At 40.0% G+C, this 23,302-nt stretch overlaps 1 protein-coding gene and 1 long non-coding RNA gene across 2 annotated transcripts in view; one reads left to right on the forward strand and one right to left on the reverse strand.

Annotated features, from left to right (window-relative positions):
- tex264a (testis expressed 264, ER-phagy receptor a) overlaps nucleotides 1–23,302 on the reverse strand; it is a 61,369-nt gene that overhangs the window by 12,644 nt on the left and 25,423 nt on the right. The window lies entirely within an intron of this gene.
- LOC117943714 lies at nucleotides 1,573–16,192 on the forward strand. Its single transcript, XR_004656414.1, has 3 exons — nucleotides 1,573–1,583; nucleotides 13,857–13,866; nucleotides 16,108–16,192. It is a non-coding gene; the product is annotated as an uncharacterized LOC117943714 (long non-coding RNA).

Raw genomic sequence — 23,302 nt, forward strand, 5'->3', positions numbered from 1 at the left:
AGGATTAAGTCCAGTCATACTATACCCAGAACAGGGTCTACAAGGCTGAATGGCCTGGATTATCCTGGTATTTTATAAACGCTTTCTTTAACTCACTTTGTATAGTATACCAAAAATAACTCAGGGATTCAAAAGATATTCAATGGATAGAGACCGGTTAATCTCATAGGAGTCACAGTACACAGAATCCTCCCACCATCTTGGGTTTGTTCTTACAGGCAGTATATTGGTTGATGGATCAGTGTAGGCCTTCTTTTTTTTTCCTAAAGAAGCCAAGCTTTTGCATCACTTTTAATAAACACTGGAAAAGCTAATCTTTAGAAACTTGTTGTTTTAGTAGGTTTAGTGTTGTAGTTATTCTTGTACTTGGCACTTTCATTTAAACATTGTATATAATGCTATTGGTAAATCTGTCTGTCCGTAACTGATTGTTGTTGTTTTGTTCCAAACAGGTCTCTCTTAAGAATGACACTCCTCAATGAGAGTATCTGTATAAAAAAAGGTTAAATAAATAAAAAACCATCCTTGATTTGAATTGTTTTACCAATCTAAGACCTAGGAACATTTCTATCTAACATAAAAAAAAAAAAATCTAATTCTCACCTCCCAACCAAATTCTCTCCAGACCGAGGTGTTTATTAAAAGGTGTCTCTCCCTGCATATCTTTCATTTCCACTTTCTTCTGATATCCAGAGTTTTAACCTTAGATGTATTTCAAAGAATTGCACATGTGAATAGTAGGTTCTTCCTTCTCACTCCTTGTATTGCTATCATGAGAAATCGCTTAAAAATAGATTTAAAAAAATGAATTTAAACATATTTGACCCACCATTATATTTGTTTGGAAATGGTGTCACTGCTACAAAAATCTACACAAACCATACTGTTACACAGTCTGAAATCTATTTATTTTATACTTCCTTTTTATTGTCATATGTTACAGCTAAAGAAAAAAAAACTACTAAAATCTATTATTAAACAATGATAAGCAGATCAAAGCAGTTTTCATCTTTGGAAGGTACAATTCACTAATCCTTATTTACTCTTACCAGGGAAATGAATAAAGAAATAGCAGACAGATTAACTGTCCTGTCATAATCAAAACTCGTTCCTGGCTTGAATGTTTTAATTATGCGACAAGCAAGATGTTCTATTTCCTCTCTGTGCCCTTTTCTGGTCTCAGCCTCCATGTCTGCTGTCTGATTGGGTGCCATCTATTTCCCTATAGCCTATCATGGAGTCAACATGCAGCCACTTAACCTACGTCTGTGTCCGGGAGCTGCTGGGTTTGGAATGTGCTGTCCGGCAGGATACGAAGGAGGATGAGACTGAACCATCTAAAAACAGGTCAGTCCTTCCTCCCTGCCACATCAGAGCAGACTCAGTCCCACTCATTCTCTCATCACTGATCCATCAGGGCAAAGAACCAGCAAGTGAACAACCAGTTGGTATCAACACCATTATACCGAAAATATTCCACAGACCTGTTTCTAAATTCATAGTGGTTTTATAAAATGGGTCACTTTAAGTCCTGGCCCTTATGTTATGTAACATCATTCCTAATAATTAATGACTTTGCAACAGTGAAATGTGTCTATTAAACATATTACATCCTTTATTTTATTTCCACATGCAAATCACACAGCCTTTTATTTGAAGAGAATAAAAGGCAGTGTGGTATGCATTTGGAAATAAAATAAAAGATATGTTGTAAGATAATAAGATTACATATTGTCGAATGGTGTTGCACCTGCAAAAAACTATAACTCATGTTCAAAATGTTGTATTCATGCGCAACCAAGCAGTAAGGTATACAGGTTTTAATTTCAGAATACACACCAACTAATTTAACTACTGTATATGGTTACAGCCTCTATGGGTGGCCATACATGCTAATTAGAGAAATATGATTGTGTAGAGATAAGTTTGTGAGTCGACTCTACCACTTAAAATAACATATCTTTTAAATATTCTCTGGGCTACCTCACAGCAACAAAAAATTTGAACTTGTACAATGTACAGCAGCGTTGTAACAGAACTGAATAATTAGAAGACTTTCCTTGAGTTTAGGTTGATTATGGTCTGTGATGTCAGGCCTTATACTGTCCTGGAAGGGTTCAATTTAAACTGAAATATATTTGATAGACAGAAACTTTAAATTATTTACAGGACCTCAGAAAGAGTATGTGAGAAAGGAGGTGTGAACGTAATCAAGCTTGAAAAAGTGCAGGAGAGAGACATAACCAGCTGTGAGGAGGTCATAGTTAGAGCAGTTTACCTTCACTGGAAGAAGCAGTAAATTCCCACAAAATCAATACAAGTATTACATTTTTTACTATTATTGCTCACCAAGCCGCCTCACAGGAATACTATAATTGTAATAATCAAAATGAGCTTCATCATCTTCTCAGGTAACAGAACATAAACAGCATATCACAAATGGAACACAATGTTGTGAAATGAGTGATGCTAAAAACACTTAGTTTATTGGAAAGTTCATTAAATGGTAATGTAACTAGACATTGGGTAAATCAGGAATGATGAGAAAAGGCATCCACTGTGGATGTGTTTGTATATTGGTGTGTGTGTGTGTGTGTGTGTGTGTGTGTGTGTGTGTGTGTGTGTGTGTGTGCATGCGTGCGTGCGTGCGTGTGTGTGTGTGGTTTTGGAAGCTGGGTTAAGGGACGCAGAAACAGAAAGATTTAGGGGAGGGAATTTTTACATTGCCGTTGACCTCTCTGTCAGCTGCTCGAATTGCAATACCAATAAGAGGAAAGTAAACATATAACAACATCCTGGAGCTTGATTTACTGCATCACTTAACTGACTCTGAAATATAAATATGGCCACAGAGTACCTGGCCTCTGAGCACAGCAGAAGAGCTCAATACTGACACTGCATAAAGTATTTTAGCCTCTCATGCTGTATGTGAAATGTATTCCATCCCTTCAGGTCTGGTGAATAACACTTACACAAACAATCTTCCACTTCCAGATGTGGCTTGAAAGACACGACATCAAGCAACCATTTTTTTGAAATATCTGTGCGTTGGCTTCGTTCTTCTTTTCATGTCTCATCTCTCTCTGTTTGTTTTCAGCTCAGTGGCTCTTGTAGCTGATTGCCAGTAAATAAAAAAGAGACAGGAGAAGATGGAGAATCTCATTCAAGAGGCCAGCAGTCTCACAAAGTCAAGACGCAAAAATGCTAAATTCAAAAGGTCTGACCGGAGAATGACCCGGATAAAGGGGACATTTTTACCTTGTCCTTGTTCTAGTGTTTGTCTGAGTACAGTGTATCAGAAATCTGAATTAGTAATCAGAAAAGAAACGTTTGCTGACAGGTAGATGTGCTACTGGCCTGTAGTCTGGATCCTTCTACTTAAATGGATTTATTTTTGTTGTTATTTCTGAGGAGAAAATACAGGCGTGAAGTGGCATCACATTGATCATATTGCCTGCAACAACCATAAGAGTTTTATTAGAAAAAATCTTAAGGAGATCTACACTTTAGATTTTGGTATAATTCTCTCAAAACTTTTTTGTTTACACACTACAATGTTTTGCATGAATGTTGAACGACCATACATGCAGGAATCAATAACAGAAAAGAAAAAAAACAATTTCTTATCATCCGCTCCAAAGCTAGAAGATACGCTATAAAGTGAAAGGCAAATGCTTATTTGGTTCAACTAGAAACGCACCACCCGGCCATTACGTTCACTCCAGTTTCGTTTATTACTCTCTCCACCAACACATTAAACAGCTGGACACTAAAGGTCCTGTGGAGTTGTCAAGGAGACGTTAGAAGGTATTCTAGGAAAGAAAATCACTAACTTAAATAAAAGTAGGCAAGGCAGGCGGAAGAAACATGTAGGCAACAAAAAAGGCAAATTACAACACTTCTTCACAACCCCTGGGATTCAGTGGAAAACAATGGAGGATTTATGAGAGAATAACAAGATCTAAGGCTGCACATGACTCAGAAAATAAGAGCTCCTAGGCAACTTCCTGCTTCCACTAAAATGTGAAAACAAACCTACACAAAGTCTTGGTCCATTGGTCTGTAACAGGTTTGAAAGTGAATAGTTTATGCAGCTTCTGTGATGTTCAAAGTTATTCATAATGCAGGAAATCATCATTTAAGACAAAGATGAAGTAGCTTGAGAAAAAAAATCTAACTTAGTATCACAAATTTTTAATAACTGAAAGACCATCCAAGGGTAGATTTTCCTTTAAACACCCAACTATCATGTGAAGAAACTAGCGATCCTATGACAGAAAAAGGTGTTGTCTTGACAGCAGAAAGAATCGGTGACAGCACACCACACCCTCAGGGGAGAAACGTGAGATATAGCTGAGAAGTGATGGTGAATAAAGAAAGCAAGACAGAACTTTCATTCAGCCCTCTTTTCACAGTGACAGCCTCCAACTACCATGGACCACACGGAAAGATGAGAAGGACCATGGCTCCTAGCTATGTGTGTAAGCCACTTCATTACAATGGGTTACGTACAGAACACACACCCAAACATACGGACACACTCGCATATCTATTTATAGCTGGAGGATTTATCACCCCAAGCACACACAACAAGAAAGATTTATACAAAAGTTGAGCGACTCATGGTGACAATTGGTGACAGTCCCCTGAGTTCTCTCTCTCCCCTGGTTCATTTACTCCGACTCTACTACAGCCACATAGTCCACCCTCCTCACACCCACCATAACCTCCTTTTCCCCTTTCTATCTGTGAAAAGAGACAAAAACTCTACTTCACACCTCGGTAGAGGTGTCCAATTCAGACTGTCCCTTATGCTCACACACTTCCCCAGAACAGTGTATTTTCCATTTTGCTTGCAGTTGGGCTATTTTCGGCATCCGTCTCAGCAAGCCCAGGCCTCCTCCATCTTCCTTCTAAGCCCTGGTGGAAGTGTGCATAGGTAGCTGTGGGTGGAGGTACCAGAGATCTAAAGACTAAAAATGGCATTTCTATAAATTCTGTGGATCTGGAGTAGCAGAAGTTAAGGACATGGGTTTGTTGTAACCTCTTCATTCACCCGTACAATCAATAAGGAGAAAAATTTGATGAGCTTCAAGCAGAGTGACTGTCAGCAACTACTGTGGTCTCTAGAGGTCATTCACAATTGATGTGATGAGCTGGCGAGAGGTGAGAGGCAAAAAGAGTTGCTGCTCTTCCAGCTGTGGATTATAAACTCCCCCAGAAAGTCAGGTAGTTCTTCACTTTGATCCACATTGAAATATCTCAACAACTATTGATTGGATTGCCATGAAATGGAATCCTGCTGACTAAATTGGGTCTAGTGCTGATTAACAAAAAAAAACTTAACATGGAAACATGCTAAAACATCAGCATGTTGTCATTGTGAGCTTGTTAGCATGCCAACATTAGCATTGAGCTCAAGTATAGTACAGATTCACACAGCTTCTGTGTCAATGCTAGTTTTGAAACAGGAGTTGTCCATTTTAAGTGTATTAGTGATATATGATTTTTTTTGGGGGGGATAATTTTATCATTTGCAAGTGTATGAACTTTAATAGTCTATTATTGAGCTGTGAAAACAGACTTATTTATTTCAGTTTCAGTTGTGGGTACAGGAAAGCACCGCTAAGAGCAATGAGCTTTCTTTTCATTTCACCAGTGTCATTAGAGTAATACTTTCCCCGGCTGTCCTTCCCAAGCTCCAGCAGGGGACCCCTAACTTTCCTTTCCCAAGCCACATTAACCAGCTCCGACTGGGGGATCCCGAGGCAATCCCAGGCCGAGTTGGATATTTAATTGCTCCACCTAGTCCTGGGTCTTCTCCAAGGCCTCCTCACAACTGGACGTGCCTGGAACACCTCCTTAGGAAGGCACCCAGGGTCCTCACGGATGACTGAGCTTCTCACCCTGTTTCTAAAGGAGACGCCAGTCACCCTCCTGAGGAAACCTATTTTGGCCGCTCGTACCCTGGAGCTCATTCTTTCAGTCATGACCCAGCCTTCATGACCATTGGTGAGGGTAGGAACGAAACGGAAACCAGTAGATCGAGAGCTTTGCCTCCTGGCTCAGCTCTCTTTTCGTCACAATGGTGCGATACATTAAATGTTATTCCGCACCTGCTGCGCCAATCCTCCGACCATTTTCCCACTCCATTGTTCACTGACCTGCAAACAAGACCCCAAGGTATTTAAACTCCTTCACTCAGGGTAAGGACTGATTCCCTACCTTGAGTAGGCACTCAATTGGTTTCCTGCTGAGGACCAAAAAACAAGAAAAAAAACTGAAACGAGTCCAACTTACTGCTAAGAATCCGGACACAGCTCTTGCTTTGCCCATACAGAGATTGGATGGCCCTGAGAAGGGACAGCCTCACCCCATTCTCCCACAGCCCCTCCCACTGTATCTCCTGGGGGACCCGGTCATACGACTTCTTCAGATCCACAAAACACATGTAGGACAGTTGGGCATACTCCCAAGCTCCCTCCAAGATCCTTGCAACAGTGAAGAGTTGGTAACGGAATCTGCATTGTTCCTCTTCAATTCGAGGTTCTACTATCGGCCGAACCCTCCTTTCCAGCACCGTGGAGTAGACTTTACCAGGGAGGCCACTGTAGAATTTTGGACTACCTTAGCGACTTCCACCAGGGAAACTGACGATAATCCCCTATCATCCTCCAGCTCTGCCTCTAACATAGAGGGCATATTAGCACCTTAGTTGAGGTCAACGAACGGACAGGGGCCTCCTCCAGACATTCCCAATTTACCCTCACTACCCATTTGGGCTTACCAGATCTAACCAGAGTCTTCCCCCACCCCCTGACCCAACTCACCACCAGATGATGATCGGTTGACAGCTCCGCCCCTCTCTTTACCTGAGTGTCCAAAACATACAGCATCGGATCAGATGAAAAAATTATAAAATCGATCATTGACCTTCGGTCTAGGGTGCTCTGGTACCACCCCGGTGAACTCCAACGTAGCAGTGCTCAGCCGGGGGCATGGGAGTATCCCCACACCTGCCCGATGCCTCACACCCTGGACAACTCCGGAGAAGCAAAGAGTCCAACCTCTATCCATGAGTATGGTTCCAGAACCAGACTGTGCGTAGAGGTAAGCCCGACCAGGTTTAATGGGTAGCACTCCACCTCCGGCACTAGTTCCGGCTCCTACCCCCACAGAGAGGTGACATTCCATGTCCCCAGAGCCAGACTCTGCTGCCCGGCTCTGGTCCGTTGAGGCCCTTGAACTTCACTGCCACCCGCGTGGCAGCGCACCCGCACCCAGCGGTTCCTCCTTCAGGTGGGGGGCCCATGGGACATAGAGGGTATTCAACAGAAAGCACAAGGCCTTTAAGAAAACCACTGGAGAAGTTTGCAGTCAATAAGTCCTGGCCATTAAAGCTTCAAAATGCAGTGAACCATTGCATGGAAAGAAGGATATGGAAATACATGAATATGGATAGATATTAATTTTAAACAGGCAGACAGATCCCCTCTTGTAGTTGAGATCTTAATCTAAGAGTCTAATGTTAGCGATATTCACATCTCTGATCTAATGAGATGCAATTAGGAGAAGGGGATGTGGACATTGGCTAAGTGAGAGACTAGAATATTCTTTTCTCCTACAGGCTTCTCATGTACGGAGCACCTTAAATTCATGCCATATAAGTCCGCTACACACCGCTGCAATGTCTATGCACAAGATACCAGAAGGCATTTAGTGGGACTGAGAAATTATTAGTGAATATATTCTGACCTGTCAAATGTCAAATTTTGCAGAAGTGGCATTTTGTTAGGTTTCAGCAGTATAACGAAGCTCGCAAAAACAGGAAACCCAAGGCAGATCATTACAAATGTGCTTAAGTTCCACATGCCATCCTCATAGAGACATGTGCAGCCAATCAATTTCTATATGTTCATGTTGTCGGGACAAAATTAAAGAGGCAGCAACAGAAGAAAAGTATTGCGTCCACCGATAGGAAAAGGTGTGATTAATGTAGCAGTAATGAGTTCAGTCTGGTATTGTGAAAATGGTCAAATAATGAAGTGACTGACTGTCCACATTATAACAAAGAACTGTGAGTAGAAGAAACACCCTGCACAACATAAAAAAGACGTAATGGATGATGAAAATCATTCTTTCCAAACATCAAAATTCATATTCAATTCAACTGGAAGAAACAAAATTTGTTTAACCAAGCTTCAATTCCTCTGTTGTCCTTCACAAAGTCCTAGCCAGCCCGGCCTTGTAGCCCTACAATTGAGCCATAAGGCATTCTACCACCTCACTATGAATAAATCATGGGTACCCATCCTTGGCATTCACACAAGAAGAGGGCATACACCAGCTCAAAGCAAACATGTGGCCATGGCAAACACACAAAATGAAATGCAACTGACAAGGAAACAACAATGACAGATAATTGAAGCCTAATTTTCTCTCTTCAGATATTCTATTAATTTGTAGTAAATAAAGTAGTAAATAAAAAACTAAATATCTGCTTGTTCCAATACTTAATTGATAACATGTTTATTTTAACAGTACTATTACGTCAAATAGAAAATTCTAGATGTGCTTCCCATTAGGTCGCACGCAATTCTCCATGACACAGCCTCGTTTTTGAGTTCATTTTGCCCTGCATGTGTTCATGAGAAACACAGTGGGTTGAAACACCAAGCTGAAGTTTGAATGATAAACTAGAAAATCCTGCTGATAATTTCTTGCTTTTCTGGCCTATCTCAACTCTGAATCTGAGCCAATGTGACACCCATCACAATAAATAGTCCACAGAGCAATAGTATTGCAAAAATCTTCTTTTGGCAGAGTACATTGGCTAATAGGAGTTTAATCCTGTTAGAGTCTTTTAATTAACCCCCGTAATCTGCACATACTGCCAACAGAGCGGTGATCGAGAAGGCAAACAAACTTCCCTTCCATGGCCACAATCAGTGTGAGTGGAACGGAAACTGGGTCTGATCTTCCGACTAATGCCATGTTTTTAAGACGTACCAAAGATAACAATTTGTTTGAGCACCATGCCTCCATGCCCGAGGACCAGGGGAAAACATTCAGGGAGGGATGATCTGGTGTCAGCTCCAAGACAGAAGCTGTTGGATCTGGGTTAAAGTAGCTATAGATCTCCACAGGGCAAGAGCATGTTTAAACCATAGGCCACCCACTATTAGAGGTCTTTTAGTGTGGCACAACGGCAGCCTAATAGTAACAATTAACAGTCCCTTCTGCTGACAAAGCTCCTATCTGAATGCCCCCTCTGAGCTCCTCTCAGCCTGATCCTGCTCTAATGACTGTGTTTTATGGGTGCAGTGAAATAGAAACCCAGGCCAAAAGATGGAGCAGGAATATAAAGAATACAGGAAGAACAGATTTATAGAAAAAAATTAAAAATAACAGAAATCGTGATTCTTGGGTTTAGACAAGTTATAGTATGCAGTAATATGAGATATATTGCCAGATTGAAGGAAATCTTTATTTCAGTTGGCTTAATAGCTTTTTTGATTTGCATTGAGAGATGATCTTATGGAAATGTCCCCATGCCTATCTCTAGGTATGGTGAAGGGTATGTGATGATATGAGATTAATTTAATTCCAAAGGCCAAGGGAACTTTATCAGGATGCATAGTTTAAGGAAGACCATTAATTTATTACAATACATTATTCATTCCCAAAGAACATTGGTGTCCTTAAAAGGTTGGATTTTCCTAAAATGTTTTAATTAAGGCATTAAGATCAATTTCCCAAAAATGTTTTTTTTTATTCCTCTTTTTAAATCAACTTTAGCATGGGGGTGTAAACTTATTCAAGCCACTGTAATTTCTTCAGTCACGTTTTGGAGGCAAAGTTATTTGAACTTTTTGTGAAAATAAGCCAGTTCTTCTGTGATCAGTTTTTTATGGTATGGTTCTGATCATGTTTAATGTTGAAGTCTAAATGATTAAGAACATTTCTTGCCTTATGATGCTACTGCTTTAGTTATTGAGTTGTTCAGAATAACGCTTACATGGATATTGGCAATCAGAGGCAGACAGGCCATCTGGAGGAGTGGGAGTTTTCCTGGTGGGCCAGTCGACCAGTGGGCTGGTGACGAGTCAAGCAACACCAATACAAAATCAGTTTCATGTTGTTTGATCCTTCATTAGGCCGACCAGCTGGCTTCATGCAGATGTTTGTCTGGCAGTGTTTAAATTCAAATCTCACGAGGCCAGCTTTCTGGCCCTGCCAACTTCCCTTACATTCTACATTCCCGAAAAACGTCTAGCCAACAATATGACACTCGAATCGAGGATCAAAGGGCAGAGGGTGTCCTATGCTGTAAAGCCCTTTGAGGCAAATTGGGCCATTGAAATATTGAGCAATATAAAATAAAACTCATTTTACTTTTTGTGTTGCGTTCAGCTACATGTTGAAAATACAAGGTGATATAGTATAAATAAGGGGGTAAACATTACCATAAGATGATCCTTAGATTTGGTCATGTATGTTAGATCCATGTAGGCTTAAATGTTGAGTGAGCTCAGAGTTTGAGAGTGACTGATGAAAATGATCATAGAACCTCAAAGATGGATTACACTGCAGGTACTGAAGTTAGTTTATCAGCAGACAAAAACTATAGTGAATCATTTCATTTGATCTATGTAATCCATTTTCTATTTTGTATTCTGACATTTCAGATTATTTGACACGGACAATTTCCACGGATTGACAGAATTTTATTTTATTTTATATTATTTATTTTAATCAGTTTGTGGCCAGGAACATAACATATCCATACCATGTTTTATTTAAACGTTTTTTCAAATAAAAAAATATGCAGATGACAAATGTGTAACACAAAGAACCTCCCACCTTATTGCAATTTTTCCTACAACTCTCTTCTCTAAAGAGCACATCACCTTGCTCCAGAGGACACTGACCCGAAGCCCATGCCATTTGGCCACACCTCACTAAGTCTAAATTAGTATCTCAATAGCTAAAAAATTCCACATCAAAAAAGCCCGATGTCAGAGGGAAAAAAAACTTCCATTTGCATGTCTACTTCACTGCTTTCCATCACTATTTCTATATACTGTCATTCCACTTCTGGTACTCATTATGGGCTGTCCCTGGCGGTAAAACTTTAACTTCCAGTACTTTTTCACTGCTTGTCCCTCTTGAAATTCACTGAGCTTTCGCTACACATCAAAGATATTGCTTTGTACTGTTACTTTAAAGGTGAAGTTAGCGCTACCCGTCCATACTGTGGGCACGCTAAAATAAAATCCACTGTTTATATACAGCCCTGGCTCTGCATATGGGAAACAAACAAAGTAGCTTGGGATGAGCCACACAAACATTTTACGTGTGTGCAGAGGACAGTGGGAAGGTCAGGGATGTGTAAGAGAAAGGCAGTGGGAGCAAGAGGGAAGGTAAAAAAAAAAGGGGGCACTGACGGGAGAGGTGTATTTGTTTGGATGTTAAGTTCAAATATCAACAATCTTTCTCCAGAATTGCTGACTCTACCTTTAATGGTTTTTTTTAACTTTCAGTTTCTGAAGAGTTTTGTCAAATTAGTTAAAAAGGAGGAAATCTTTCTACCATGTTTAATTTATAAAGTCCTGTATATTGATGAAAATGAATAGTGAATGAAAATGTAGTGAAAACACTATTCAGCATTTCCTGATGTAGAGGCAGTCAACTAACTTATAACCAGCCAGAAGAACTAATCTCAGACACAGATACACTGAATGGATGGACACTTGTATTGCTGAGCTGCTACATTCAATATATTTGTGTCTTGGACCTTAACTTTCAGGTCTTTCCATGTTCAAATTCCCAACTTGTCAACAAATGACTAATTGGATGAGAGGTTCCCTTAGGAAACCAGACAGGGCTATATGTGCAGTATGTCAGCAGCAAAGTTGCTTTCAGTCAACATCAAACACCATCAAATCTGAGAAGGTCTGCTCAGGTTAACACTTACGCTGACAAACCACATGACTTACATGCATTATTTAGTCTTCAAGATATTGGATGCTCCAAACAAGAGATAATCAATAAATTGTCTCTACCTGGCAGAATGCCTCAAACCCCAAAATACTCAAACATTAGTCAGTTCTACCGCAGCACCCCAGGAAGGGAGATGGGTCTTCAGATAAACCTGCAGCCTGGCAGGTAGTTTTTATCTATTTTGTACTGGGGCTGACAGGAACATAGATGCCGGAAATGTCAACACTGACTGCTTCTTCAGTGAAACACATGACAGTAGCTTCAGCCTGACAGTCATCCCTAAAAGCCACTGCTGCAGAGAAATGTGAAGAAAACTGAAGAGCTCAGTCGCCCGCAACCCAATATGGTGTGAACAACAGCAGCTTGGAGGCCCATGTTCACATAAAACAGAAGAAGGACATGCAAGACAAGATGACGCATTACTAATGTATGTTTCACTGTCAAAAGTTGTAGTGTGTGTTAGCAGCAGAAAGACATTTCATACTTTTAATGAACTCATTATTACAGCACAATAATCTAGAGTTTCTAGAACAAGGGAAAGGAGGTAAACTTTAAGAAAAGAGAATAATTCTTTTGGGAAACTCTTACAGTTCAGATAGCACCATACTTCAGACTCGTAATCAGAGTGAGAGGAACAAAGATCTATTAGTGCCAATCTATCCTTTAAAACAGATTGTTCACACTATTCTCTGGTTGTCTCGCTGGTCCAAGACAGGTAGGCCCTCCAACCTGTCTACTGTCTGCCAACTTCCAGTTATGTGGTTTAGTCAGTTATGTTGTACCTCTGCTCTGGACAGCCAATTTAACTGAGCTTGTTGCCAGGGCAACTGCCTCTGCCAAAGATCCCCCTCTCTGTTTTCCATGGAGACCGGATACTTTGATAATCTGAGGGATTGCACAAGATGTGGGGGAGTGTGGAGTGGCTGCCAAATGTCTTTTGAAGCACAGGAGTTCTCTCAAACAACCAAAATTAAAAAAGAACAAATTCCACCAGTGTTACTGTGGGTTATTGAGATGTCTGCGTCCTGTCTCCCACTCATTTGTAAGAGGTGTTTTCTTTCTATTAAAAACGTACAAATCACGACTACATCATTTTTTTATGATTTATAAAAAAAAGGAGTCTGCAATGTTTTATAGCACAAAATAAGAAAAGTGGCCTCAAGTAAAACTGATCATCTTAGGGCACTGTACGTGCCCAACCTCAATACAAATATTCCTCATTAATTTGGCCAGTTAGCAATGATAAAATGATGTGAACAAGAGACATGACTTATCTTATTTTCCTAAAAATCATTTCTTTTTTTAAAACAAATGTTCCCTGCAGGTACAAGGCACAGCTATGTGTTCTGTTTAGGAGTGATTTTGAGGACACGTTTTTGTACCAGGACAACTTTTTATGGTCATTATTATGTCAACTGTTGATTTGCTAATGCTCAGAAGAACTGCTCTCTGAATTTGTTGGATATTCAAAAACGCAGTCTTGGTCTAGTGGTTCCTTCACCAAAGAGAGGAATCCCACTTGTCTTGAAAATGGGAATGCATTTAACTTTTAGAAACTCTATTAAAACCAATTTACAAACATATCCTTCTTTAGGCTAACTGTTTTCATCCTTCCCAAAAAAGGTTTTCCCCTAAGTTAGCTTCATCAGGCTATTTGGATTTGTAAGAGTTGAAAATGATCTTAATGCCACAAAAAACACCATACAAAAAAGAAATTTTAGTACATTCCCTTGGTTACCAACAGACCGGATCCCAGTGTTATCAGATTAAACAAAACTCACAATCTTGGCCAAAATAGATAGAAAAATCCATCTATCTGAAGAGACAGCGGAAATAAAAGCATAATTACCAAGTGACATAGTTGTAAACATTTTGCACAAGCTATAGGCAGAAGTGCTTGTTTAAATCTCAACATCATTACAACTACTAAAGTAAACAACAAAACATACAGCCCATGGGTGGAGAAAAACAGAAAAGGAGCATACATGCAAATTAATCAGGGAAAAAAGAAAATTTAAATGTGTTCCGTGCTTTCCACATAAAACAGTGAAACTATTTATCTTCATTGTCAGCCGAATATGAAAAAAGTTCCCCAGACGTGAGAATATGGAGAACAATAAGCTGCAAACGAGTCTCAGGGGACAGTGGATCCATATGAAAGTCTTCCTCATAGCTGAGGCTGTGCTGGTTGACAGGAGGGAGATGAATGAAGGAGCGGTAGATTGTTCTGTTCTCAACAGTGGCAGAGTGATGCCGTTATGTCACGTTATTAATGTACAGCAAACACAGAGCACCCTCGATTGCAGACCATCATCCGGTTAAAACGGTCAGATGAAGTGACGAGAGACACACATGTACACGCGCACACACACTTATGTAAACCAAGTTATGGCGTGGGGAATATATCTGTGACAACTTCGAATTCCCACTCAATGTGTAAACGTTTCAAGAAAACTATTTATAGTACTCTACATTCTCTCCACTTAAAAGACATGTGCAAAGGCCAAGCAACACACACACACAATAAATTGAAGCCCTTTCTTTGTCTATAGATATAGAAAGGGCTTCAATAATATTATTATTATTTCACTGGTTTCTGGCACTGCACTGATATTATATTACATAATATAGTGAATATAATGAATGCGTGTTGACCGTTATCAGCATGAAAACAACAATCTGGCTTCGTTACACACCAAAAGCAGTACAACAGCAACAGCTAAATAAAATCTGGGATATTTTACTAATAATAATAAAGTCCTAGAGAAAACGTACATCTTAAAGATAAGGTCCACATTTTACAAGATCTGTCCATGGCATTCCCATTTGAAGAGATCCCTTCCTAATACAACTCTAATGTTAGTAATGGAGAGACAAAATCTAAGCATGCTCAGCTGAAACTAATATAAAGGTTTCATCAGTCTGGGTTAGCCAAATCAAAATGAAGTCTTTTTAGTACAAAGTTACCTCTGGACGAGGAAAAACATGTTAACACAGGGTGTACATGCAAGCTAGTCATCACTGGATGTACATTTCCAGGACAATTGCCTGACATCCGGCACGTCCCTCACCTTCTGCTCTCTGTGTGTTCCTGAAGTCCTTTCGCTTTGAGACACAATAAGCTTTGAGCTAGCAAGCTACATACTGAAAATGACGAGCTTAAAAGAAAATTTGGATTGTGCAATAAGGCAAGCCTGCTTGGTTGTTTTGAGGAATGATTTTAAAGATTTACAAAGAATATGTTTACATACTTTTCTGTTTAACTGGGATGTTTAGGGTCCATTTGGGGGACGAAGTACACATGGCGATACACTGGTAAGACTAAAATACGTTTAACAAAGTATCCTGCTCATAAAAATAGCTTACGTTACTGTAATGTGTGTGAAAACATAACATCATTCAATATAGTATTTGGCGTGTTCTTTTGCGGGTTGCAAATGTTCCACAACAACTACCCTCCCGAGACCATTTTGCAGTGCCACTTTAGCTGCTTTAGCTGCTCAGCTTTCCTGAGCACTGACTGTAAGTCTGTGGTCCTGAGCTCAGAACCGCCCAAGACGGGTTATTTGAGCCGAGGATTCGAGGAGGTAAAAATTTGGGAACTGGGAAAAGCCCTATGTGTGACGTAGCCAGACCATACTCCACCGCGCTGCGGAGACAGTTCTGGCACTAAGAAACTAATGCAAGTAGAACACATTGTCATTGGAACCCCATCGGATTTCAGCCAGGTGTAAATGCAATCTGTTCTGAGCTCCCCAGCAAATTTAAAGGTGACCTAACTCACATGTTCCTGCTAGCTTAAAGGGATAGTTTGGATGTTTGAAGTAGGGTAGTGTGTGGTACTTATCTAAAGTAAATGTATTACCTACAGTAGATGGCAAACTGACACAGTAGCAAAGTAAGGTACTGCTGTTGACAGGGGGCAGCAGCAAATGAACACCATCTACTGAAAGTAGTAATGCACTAACTTCATACCCCACTTCAAAATATCTGAACTATCCCTTGAAGAAATCCCTTGAAAATATACAAGTAGTAGCAGTAGCAAGCAAGTCTTTTACTTGACATTGGGATTTAAGAAAGGTGAGACCCCCATCAATATCTTAGACTTAAGCCAAGTGGCATGTTATCTGTACGCATTTTGAGCCGCGTGTATGTCTACGCTCTATGCAGAGGACGTAAACATACACGCCACTTGATGTGTTATCACAATAAGATGGCAACGGTTGAGTTTAGGAAAAGTGACACTAGGGTTGGGTTTAGGAAAAGAAGAAAGCAACAGTTGACTTTAGGAAACCTAACACACAGTACACAATCCCCGGCCTCCTGGGTAAAAGACCTGTGTTTTACCCATCAACCACCCCAACCAACCTCCTTACGCAGATTTTCGCCCTTTCAAACTACAGCGTAAATCCACACGCAATCGCAAGGTAATGTAAGTTAATGGAGGCCAAACGGCGTATGCGACTTGATAACCCGCCAATAAAGGCATACAAATTGCCGTGTCATACATACGCCATTTCATGAGATCAGTCTGCATTGAGATATAAATCACATTATGGGCAGAACGCAGATACGGAAAAATTATCAGATGAAAATTAATTGGCCTACGATTTAGATGTCATTATCCAGATATTGTATTCAGATACAAATCACATTACCAGGTGTCAGTGGAGCCTGGAGTGAATGAATTTAACACAGAACAAAGAATGTGAATTGTGTGTCCCCCTCTCTTACAACAAGAAGGAATATCTTCAGGGCTGGAATAGACAAGAGAAAAAATGACAGCAATAATACTTCCAAGACAGTTTATCTCTTAGCTGTAGTATTTACAGAGTTGACCTGTGTCACATATTCAGGGCCTCATCTGTATGTTATTCACTTTATTTTAGATCTGCCTTCAAGGTCATTGTCTCTGAGCTGCAAGACAGCTCACCGGATTACTGCTGCAAAGTGTATCTGCTCCTCCAGGCTTGAACTTAGTAGGTGAGCTACATGCCATAAACCTTAAATATAAGAACAAATAATTGCACACACGTGCGCACACACAAGCACGCACACGCAAACGCACACACACACAAGACCAGAGGAGGAGGATGTCTAGCGGTCTACATGGCAAAACGTGCTCTTCACGCCTCTGCTCATGTGGCACTCTTCATTGCACTCGGGTGCATCCCATCCCCTCCTGCCATACTGCTCAGCAAACCGCTCAGTGCCATGAACATTTTTATAGTATTTCACACTCCGCTCTGCCTCATTCCTCTGAGCGACTGCTTCCTGCATGGCATTAATAAATTGAGTCGTCCTGTTAGCTGTCTTAACTTCAGTACATAGAGGAACAATCGGTTGGCATTTGTGACGGACCTCGGGTCAGAAGGGAAGGTTTGCCTGTAGCATTTTATCAGCTGTAAAATGTCCACTTGCTTCCGGAAGCCTGTACACCACATTCATTTCTCATTATCTGTCTCGTTATCGGTCTGTATTTTTCTAGTTTTGGTTGTGGCATAGCCTGGGTATCAGTCCTGATCCTCAAATTTCTTTTCAGAGAAAGGCCAAGCTCATTTTACTTTATATGTGCTAGACCAAATGGGAAAACATCAATTTTAATCATTTGTCAGGGGACTCACAGGGCTGTTTGACTGCCTGACACTTTGACATCTTTTTTGTTGAACACTAACCTTTCCTCCTGTTTTCTAATTTTTCTAGACCCTGCGGACAAACAAGAACACTGCCCAAGAGCAGACATTGGACGTAAAGACATGCAGTGCTTGCTGTGGTGTTGAGCCTTTGACTGCCTTGACAAGGTGTTGTAGTATTGACAAATACACAAAACAATGTAATGTGGAAAGGACTAATGTCTTAAAAAAATCACATACCAAACACAAGAAAAATGATTCAGTAAAAAGAAGTAGTAAAGAGTATAGTACCGAGTAAAGGTAAGTAATAGGCCTTTAACAATGATGACTGATCAAACTGCCTCAAAAACTCCTTAATTGAATGAATACTTAAAGTGTAAACAAATACACAATAAGCCTTAACAAATGTATTCATTCAAGTATTCAATATACTGCCACTCAAAAAAATTCAAGCCAGCATAGTTTTTTTGGGTGAACAGTGTCTCAGCTTTTTTGTCAATCCGGTTTATTTGTCTCTTTTAATATCTTGGTTCTGATCTGTATCTGGTTGTAGTATATATATATATATATATATGACTAGGTTCTGCCTGAATTTTGGGTGAAACAAATGTTTGGAGCCCTTTAGATCAACTTTACTGGAAACTATGGAAGATGGAGAAACTCTAGTGCATCAATGCTAACTCCACTGTCATTCTTTTGTTTAAATTTTATCTTATTGTTGTCCTATACACAAATCACAATTGCACTGAAATTTGTTGTTCTTGAAAAAAATCCTAGGAAAAAAGAGTTTTGAAAAAAATTTAATAATGAAAGATAAGAAAAGAATCACATTTGATAGAGCCACTAAACCACTTACGGCCAAGGCCCTTTTCCCAGCTGGATGATACTGCTCACCGCAACATGCATGCGCTTTGATAGTGGACGTGTAGCGGTGAAAGGTGATGGATGAAGCACAGCTTTCATTGTCCTCTCAGGAACAAAGGCCCTCTTTGCCAGTTGTGACACCTTACAATGGTACTCAGCATCAAACGTGCTACACCAAGCCTTTAGAAGTCCCAAATATCTGTCAATCCTGTTGGAGATAGTCTTGCATACCTTCTTCCAGAGGGTCTGGCTAGTCCACACAGCATTCCAGGAGGGGAGAAAAATGTGCTCTGGTTTATTGGCATTTCTTTAAACCAATCACAAGCCATGGTACTACTGCAAAAAAAGCCCCGGGAAGGAACTTGTTTTATTTGAAAATGTGTAAGTTCAAAAGTTGTAGTGCAACAGACAACTTAAATTGGACGGATACTCTAGCTAGCAGTCTGGATTTAACCTGTAGAAATCTGAGGAGCAGTTAACCATAGTCCTCATAAATCTTTTAGAATGCCAACACAAAGAAAGCAGAGGGTAACGGACCTTACCATATGTGGACACAGACTAATGTTGGAAATAACCTAAAAGCAGACTCTTGTGCTTTGTGGACTACAAACTTGTACTCTTAATTCTCTTTGTCATCTTCTTAAGTCAAGCCGGTAGGACTAAACAGAAACAGAGATCTTTCTTTAAACAGAGCATTATTGCACTGTACACATCTTCTACTGTGTGCCATTTTCTAAATACTGTTAAATATCCATGAAGAGTGAAGAAATGCATAAACCATGATGGGAGCTGCTGTTCTGTCTGAATAGTTGATCTACAGGCAGTGCAGGTATGAGAACTGTCAGTGTGATGCCACTGTGGGACCGGGTCTCAGGAATGCTAATGTGGCATTTGGGTTCAAAAGTGGGTTAATGGGAGTGGACAGGGGACAGGCAGGACTCTTATTATCACTGTGATAACCAGCTCTTTCTTTCTCTAGCCCATCTCATATGAGGTCAATCGGAATTCAACCACACAACACAGATTAATCAATACTCTCGTTGTCCAATATCTATTACTCAAGGAATATGATGACCACATTTGGAAATTTTTAAATAATATGCAATACACCACACTGCACATCACACTGTATATAAAACCCTATTTATTTTATATATGTATCTAGCGTCTCAGAACTGTGCGTCTTACCCCCCTTTTTTTTTCCTTTCACTACTTATTTTATTCCTTGTTGCTATAGTTATTTTACATACATGTTGGCACTGGATTTGCTTTTAATATCGTTATACATGTGTATGGTGATAATAAAGGGCATTCTTCTATGCTCCATGCCCAGCTTACACTATTATGCAATTAGCCTCTGACGCAGAGTTGATTGATGCAAAGAAAAAAAGTGATGGAAGCACCACATGGACATAAAAAAGGAGTTACCCTGGGGTGCTTTTGCAGAGAAATGTTTCGATAAGTGGTTTCCTGTATTTTTATTTTCTTACAGTGTGTACCTAAGACAAAGGAGGGACACAAACCGATGTGACATGACTGACATGGTGATGTACAGTATGTAACAAGTAACAATTGAAGGCGCTAATGCACTGCGCAGCAATGCGTCAGAGAGAAAGAGACAAAAACTGTAAGCTAATGTAAACAAAGTAGGTTTTGAAACATTAAGATGTTTTATTATATAGGAAAAGCAATGAAACATATCTAAATAAGTGTTTGATTAATGGAACTTAAATTTTCTTTGACCTCTGCTTCATGCATGGACAGGGGTATATTTACTATGTACGTAATGTAAACGTTTCCCTTCCGATAGTCTCTATATCATTGACGTTCTACTTCTGGGATTGCTCTGTTGCCACCAGAAAATCAGCGGGATTTCACTCATTTAGGCCAGATATCCGTTGCCTTGGGCTTCCTTTGTGTTGGCATTTTAAACTCGTTATAACTGATTAACCTTTTCTCATATCTCTACAAGGAAAATCCAGACAGCTAGCTAGACTAGCAGACTGTTTCATGACTAAAACAACTTAAAAATGTACACGTTCCACAAAAACAGGTTCAAAAACAGAGCACCTTCTCCTTCTATCCCTGAATGCTATGTGGAGTAGCCAGACTCTCCTTCACCGCGCTTTGGAGGAGGGTTTGGCAAAGCGAGACTACCTTTTTAGTAATTGTTTCATGCTTCCCATTTTCTAGCTTGTTGTTGCAAAAAAAATGCATGTTCAGTTTGTTTTACTATTATTCCATTAAAAATAATGGTCAAATCTTTATGTTAGAACCTAGTGGTTTCTGAGAACGTATGGACATATGGGGGGTGAATGGCTAGGGCTCGGAGCTTTGTCACTCTGTAACTTCTAGTAATCACATTGCTGTGTGCAATCTCCAGAAGTATAAATTTCCTCCAACTCCCCATTCCTGCTCCGCCTACTGGCACATTTATCCCAATCGGCAATAGCTACCGTAACGCAGATTGCATTAGCTGCTGAGTGATCAAATTAGGCAACAGCACGCTTACCCGCCTCCGCAATCAGTGGCACTTTCCGATAGAGACAACTACACACTTACAATCAATTTGCTACCCTAATCTAATAAAGCGGCTCACACGCATCTCTGTGACCATTTTATTTCTTGTACACTTGGTGACATGGAAAACATGAGCTCTACACAGCTAAACAATGACACATATCCACGTGTGTGTGTGTGTGTGTGGGTCCCTTTTTTTCAACATTTATATCCACATATGTCCTCATGGACATGCTACACATCCACAAATTTTCCAAACAGATTTTCCTCCTGCCTCTCCAAGGAGCTTCCTGCCTTCTTGAGCAGCAAGCAGAGAGCAGGCAGAAGATGATGTTGACACAGTCTCTTAATCAACACCATTTATCTCCCATGCCTTTAGCAGCTTCACAAACATGCGAGATGTGAGAAGAGCTCCACAGCGGGAATGGCAGTGAACACACCACCACCAATGAGCAGGATGCTCATCGTTGGATGAAAAATCAAGTTCTGTAAATAACAAGGCGCTACACCCCAACCCCCTTTTTCATTAATGTCTTGAAATACATGGGAATTTATAGAACCACAGCTGTTTGGGAAGTTCGGAACCAAAACATGTCAGAGGCTAATGTTGAAATGATTGTTGCATAACACACAACATGATCTGGATTGGTGGGATCCTGGCAGAGATGTTACAAACTATAAAAGATAAATACACAGAGAGAAATATATAACATTCATTTATGTGTGTTACCGTCTGGAACATTGGGAAATTAATGCTTATGGTTTCTTCTTCTTTTTTCTTCAAAAATCATAGTTTTTACTACTGCAATTAATAATAAACAGTTGACTGCATTTAACAAGTAGACAATGTTATTGCTGTAAGATAACATTGTTTACACAGCTCAGAAATATGAAGATGCAAGAAAGCATAAATGAGCTGCGGTCCCTTTTAGTAATAAAACAAACAATAAATGGAGTGTTTGCACTCCACTTGCTATCTTTTCACCCAGATATTGATATTATTGATTTTAAAGAAATGCACTTTTTAATATTCAAAATGAACACAGATTCAAAATGAACACAGTAATAAACTTTTTTTTATGTAAAACTTAATGAGTCCTATGACCACTGTTGACATACACAATCTAAATGACCTCAGTCTTTGATCATTAATCAGAGCCAATATTCAACCATATGGATCTACAACATGCATCCTACAGGGAGAGAGTAAACAGAATCAATATTTGCACCCAATGAAGCATTTCTCCAGGCTCCACGGTACAAACCACTGATGTATCAACTCTTTTAATGAGGGAAGGCTCACCAGGCATCTGTTTCACTTAGATTGTTCCCAGTGTAGCTTGAGGCCGCTGCTAATTGGAATGTGACATATGTAAGTGTGTTGTCTATGGAACAATGCAAGAAGGGGCTCTGATTGGCCAGCGTTTCGGTCCTCCGCATCTCTATTCTTGGTGTATCTGCACCATAATTGCAGCCTGGTGATGGCTATAGCGGCACTTTACCTATATTTAGTTGTGACATCACACCAATACGGAAGTCCTGATGGCTCAATTAAAGGCACCATTTCTGAATACAGCCTGTGTGCATTTATCCTTGGAGTCTGCATTTTGATACTTTCGCAGTATTTATATATATAGACCTGCTTTATAATCAGAAAGGACATGGTAATCTAACTTTTTAATATGGTAACTAACTGTCAACACTGGTATATAAGTTGTGCTGTTGGACTGTTGAGCCAGAAGAGTTTTAGCTCCAGAACCAATGGAATAGGAAGCAGAAAAATGTATGTCAAACCTAGCACATTTACAGTAATGGCTGTTGATGCGTAATTTTGCCTGCAAGTTCAGCTGCAAACAGGCTTTCTATGCAGACAAACATGGAAATGAGGAAAATGGGATCAACATCAGCCTGTATTTCTAGCAGTAGAAAATGAAATCAGTTTCAGCAACTACTTCTTGTGTAGTAGGTAAAATCCAAAGGGAAAAATTACCCGGCTGCTTGGGAGTGTGCGTGTTCTCCCTGTGTTTTCTAAAAAGTATAAAAGACAAGAAGGTTAGGTGAACTGGAAACTAAATTGTCTGTAGGTATGAATGTGAGTGTAAGGTGGTCTATATGTGTTTTAGCCTTGTGATTGACTAGTGACCTGGACAACTGCTTAGCCTTGGTAATAGGAACGCTTCCTTGACACTGCTGCTATTGGTCTGTGTGATAGTAAAATCATCACTGTTTGGTGTTGCTCTGATCAATTCACAAATAAGGTATGTAAGTGTGTGTATTAATCC

Source organism: Etheostoma cragini, chromosome 4 (genome assembly GCF_013103735.1).
Source record: "Etheostoma cragini isolate CJK2018 chromosome 4, CSU_Ecrag_1.0, whole genome shotgun sequence".
In the NCBI taxonomy this organism is placed as follows: Eukaryota; Metazoa; Chordata; class Actinopteri; order Perciformes; family Percidae; genus Etheostoma; species Etheostoma cragini.